Source organism: Alosa alosa, chromosome 18, assembly GCF_017589495.1.
Source record: "Alosa alosa isolate M-15738 ecotype Scorff River chromosome 18, AALO_Geno_1.1, whole genome shotgun sequence".
In the NCBI taxonomy this organism is placed as follows: Eukaryota; Metazoa; Chordata; class Actinopteri; order Clupeiformes; family Clupeidae; genus Alosa; species Alosa alosa.
In genome coordinates, this window is record NC_063206.1 from 3,880,744 (window position 1) to 3,885,743 (window position 5,000).

Sequence of the window (5,000 nt, forward strand, 5' to 3'; positions counted from 1 at the left end):
CTCAACTGATGTTGATGTTGTGTTTTGTCATGTCATGTTGTGTTTTGGCCTGATGCGCCACCCTCCACCTATCTACTAATCACGAAGTCAGTAGTGTCTCGCCATCAGGGTTGGCAACCTCGAGTCAGGGGGGAGGGGGAGGGGATACACCGCTCTTCAGTATTTTGAAAGTGATTGCAGTACCAGTTTTGGCCACAATCTTACATATGGTTCCTTTAATTCTAGTTGCTAATTACACCATTTAGCCTAACGTGACTTTTGAAATTTACCTTCGTTACTACCAGCAGTTGTTGCTTTTTTACTGCGTCGATTCGCAATTTAGTGCACATCTAATTTAACAGCGGTGTCTTCGTGGACATCATTTTTGCTGTTGTTGCGAGCGAGCTTAGGTCTATAGACTACGATATGGGAAATACTTTATACGATCAGCTTCAGAAATTAATGGGTTTTCCTTGGCCTGTGCTACACCTTTCCACCAAGTTGTGCGAAAATTGTAGTTTTTGCGATGTTGACAAACATGTGTAACACATGGAAGCTCTTGATAGCACATGCCACTAACGTCTATAAAAAAAACAATATATTTATGGAATAAAACTAGACAGGTACCTCGGATTAGCATTGCTGTTTATTCATAAACTGCCATTTTCAGCAGCCAGCAGAGGGCATTTAGCCTTCTATGCTTCTGGACAATATTTTGCGTCTCCCCTAATTCTGAAGCAGTGGCATACGCTAAATGAAGAGGAAACATTGAGAAGAAAGTTAATGTTTTAAATAGGCTACATCAATACAATATATAATATGTGAACTGAAACTGGACCGGCCATAATAACCTCTGACTAGTTTAGGCTACTTATTGTTAAATTGCAATATGGCTGGCAGCCAGCAGGGAGGGATCGTGCGGGATTATTTAAAAAGCAAATGTCTGTCTGCCCTGATTCTGATACCGTGGCGGTATTAATTTAACCGTGGAGGGCCGCCATGCTGAAATAAACGTAGAAGAAACACTGGTGTGTGAGTGTGACAATGAGTGTGTGAGCGTGACAATAAGTGTGTGAGTGTGAGGATGAGTGTGTGAGCGTGACAATAAGTGTGTGAGTGTGAGGATGAGTGTGTGAGCGTGACAATAAGTGTGTGAGTGTGAGGATGAGTGTGTGAGTGTGTGGATAGGTGTGTGGATGTGTGTGTGGATGAGTGTGTGGATGTGTGTGTGAGCATGAGGATGAGGGTGTGAGGATGAGTGTGTGAGTGTGTGGATGGGTGTGTGGATGTGTGTGTGTAAAGTCTGCTTTATTGTCAATTTCTTCACATGCCAAGACATACAAAGAGATCGAAATTACGTTTCTCACTATCCCACGGTGAAGACAAGACATATTTTACAGTCCACAGACAAACATAACATTCAAGTAAACAATAAAAAGTAAATAAGAAGGCACATACAATGAAGAAATAAGAGCAGCAAAATTGGGTTGAAATTGTGCATAGACAGTCAATATAATAGTGCAAAGTCAGGCCAATAAATGGCTGAGGTAGTTCTGTTTGACCTAAGTAAGCAAGTGGCATAGTCGTGCAAGTTATGTAAGAGCAGCAGAAGTGTTGTGTTTTCAGGACAAACAGGACAACAAATTGTGCAATTGTGCATACAGTAGACAGTCAATATAATAGTGCAAAAGTCAGGCCAATAAATGGCTGAGGTAGTTTTGTTTGACCTAAGTATGCAAGTGGCATAGTGGTGCAAGTTATGTAAGAGCAGCAGAAGTGTGTTCAGAAGTGTTCAGGACAACAGGACAACAACAACAAGTTGCAAGTGTGCAAGTGTACAAGTGGAGTAGTGCAAGGCAGCCATTGTGGGTCCAAAGTCCAGGATGTTATGTAGCTGAGGGTGGAGGGGGGAGAGAGTTCAGGATCCTAACAGCCTGGTGTATGAAGCTGTTGGTAAGTCTGGTGGTGCTTGAGGCGCAGGCTTCTGTACCTCTTCCCAGAGGGCAGTAGATCAAACAGATTGTGGCCGGGGGTGACTTGCATCACTCACAATTTTGGTAAGCTTCTTGGGGTGAGGTGGGTGGTGTAAATGTCTTTCAGGGGAGGGAAGCACCAATAATCCTTCCAGCTGTGTTCACTATGCGCTGCAGGGCTTTCCTGTTGTATTCAGTGCAGCTTCCGCCCCACACAGCGATACAGCTGGAGAGGATGCTCTCAATGGTGCCTCGGTAGAATGTGGTCATGATGGCTGGTGGAGCACTTGCTCACCTGAGTTTCATTAGGAAGTACAGAGCCCCGGCTAAGCTTTCTTAAGCCAGTGATGCAGTGTTGGTGGTCCAGGAGAGGTCTTCACTGATGTGCACCCCCAGGAATTTGGTGCTGCTCATTCTCTCCACCACAGCACCGTCGATGGTCAGTGGCAGGTGTTGGGTGTGACCTCTCCGGAAGTCAACAACAATCTCCTTGGTCTTGCTGACGTTCAGCAGGAGGTTGTTGTCCCTGCACCACATGGTCAGGAGGTCGACCTCCAACCTGTATTGAGTCTCATCGAGCAGCGGACTGAGCACTCTTGCCCTTGGGGGCCCCGTGCTCAGTGTGATGCTGCTTGAAATATTGTTGCCAACACGTACTACTTGAGGCCTCTGACAGAGGAAGTCCAGTAGCCAGTTGCAGAGGTAGGTAGTGAGTCCCAGTTTGTCAAGTTTGCAGATGAGTTGTTGTGGTATTATGGTGTTGAATGCAGAACTGAAGTCTATAAACAGCAATCTCACATATGAGTCTCTTTTTCCAGGAGGGTGAGGGGCTGGGTGGAGGCAGAGCAGATTGCATCCTCTGTGGAGCGTTTGGCTCGGTATGCAAACTGGAAGGGGTCCAGGGTGGGGGAGAATGGATTTGATGTGTGACATGACAAGCGCTCAAAGCACTTCATGATGATGGGTGTCAGTGCCACAGGGGGTAGTCATTGAAGCAGGATGGAGCAGTTTTCTTCGGCACAGGTATGATGGTAGCAGCTTTGAAACATGATGGGACGATGGCTTGCTTCCAGGGAAGTGTTGAAGATGTCTGTGAAGACATCCTTAAGCTCCTCAGCATGATCCTTCAGCGTCACGACCTGGGATGTTGTCTGGGCCTGCTGCCTTCACGGGTGTTGATAGCAGCAAGTGTCCTCTTCACGCTGTCGGCAGAGAGGCACAGGGGCTGCTCGTGTGGAGGGGGAGGGGTCATCTGTGGGCAAGTGCTGTTTTGTGCTTCAAAGCGAGCAAAGAAGAGGTTCAGATTGTTGAGCAGAGGGATGTGCGTGTGGATGAGTGTGTGAGTGTGTGGATGAGTGTATGGATGTGTGGATGAGTGTGTGGATGTGTGCATTGGTGTGTGAGTGTGTGGATGGGTGTGTGGATGTGTGGATGGGTGTGTGAGTGTGTGTGTGGATGAGTGTGTAAGTGTGTGTGAGTGTGTGGATGGGTGTGTGGATGAGTGTATTGGTGTGTGGATGAGTGTGTGGATGTGTGTGTGGATGGGTGGATGAGTGTGTGGATGTGTGTGTGGATGAGTGTGTGAGTGTATGAGTGTGTGAGTGTGTGAGTGTGTGGATAAGTGTGTGAGGTGTGTGTGTGTGTGTGTGTGTGTGGATGAGTGTGTGAGTGAGTGTGTGTGTGTGGATGAGTGTGTGTGTGTGAGTGTGTGGATGAGTGTGTGTGTGGATGAGTGTGTGTGTGTGAGTGTGGAGTGTGTGGATGGGTGTGTATGTGTGTGTGGATAGGGAGATAGTGATAGTGTCTCGTTAAGGGGAGCTTCTCCATTCCCTCGTCCTTCTCAGGCGTTAATCACACAGCAGCTGTTCACACTGCTTCTTTGTCACCATAACATCAATTAACATCAATTAACATCAATTAACATCGATTAACATCGATTAACATCAATTAACACCGATTAACATCAATTAACGCCAATTAACATCAATTAACGTCAAGACTACAATTAGGTCACATTCCCATACGGCAGTATAAGAGTTCTTTACCATTCAGTAAGTGTGTTTTTCACTCTAAGGCTCTGATTTACTAAAGGGTTGTGTTGTAAATTCAACATAACCCACCAGAAAAGAGCAAGATGATCTACTAATGGTGCACATTGAGGGTTGCTTCTTTCAAAATTGTCCATTAACCCTTAGAACCCGATTGACGCAAAAACACACCCTTTCTTCTCTGTTACATTGCTCCATTTTCCAAAGAGACTACACACTTGTCTGTACGATCAAGTATAAAAAAAAATATAAAAAATCATGAAATTAAATCTAATTGTATCATATTTACAGTCTATACTTTTCTGCGTTCACCTGTGCACCCATTACTCTCGTTTGATTCACTCGATAACCCGTGATCGCATCGATATGGCAAGCATATCAGATGAAAGAGGGGACACAGGGCTATCCATTGGTACCATGTTTAGCGATCCTTCTGGCTTATAAAAACAGACGAAGTGACTGCAAAATAATAGCGTCATGTACACAAACCAACGCTGCACACCCATTACTCTCGTTTGAATTACTCGCGGACCCGTGATCGGATAGATATGCCACGCATGTCAGATGAAAGAGGAGACACAGAGTTATCATTTGATACCAAGTACATCCTTCTGGGTTATACAACAGACGAAGTGACAGCAAAATAATAACTTCATATAGCTGGACTTACCCCACGTTTTTGTCTGTTCTTGTGACAAAGCATGTTTATAATCCAACGCTATTGTGTGTTTCTCTATGGCAAAGCATGTTCATAATCCGTTTTTTTGAGATCCTAGCAAATTCCTGCATGGCATTCAATTCAAGGCTCACATTGCATCCCAATTTGTTCAACAAAGAAACACCTTTTTTGCCTTGACTTTGTTCATGGCAATGCAGTAAAAAGTTGAGAATCATTATGAGTGCATACACCATAGGAACGCAGGCTAACACGCAACCTCGGGTCAAGTCAGGTCAGATCAGTTCGTGTCACAGATATGGAGCGCAGAAAGGTCATTTTTCA

At 45.1% G+C, this 5,000-nt stretch overlaps 1 protein-coding gene across 1 annotated transcript in view; it reads right to left on the reverse strand.

The window, feature by feature from the left end:
- The window catches only part of hpse2 (heparanase 2), an 84,740-nt gene that overhangs the window by 35,934 nt on the left and 43,806 nt on the right, over positions 1 to 5,000 (reverse strand). The window lies entirely within an intron of this gene.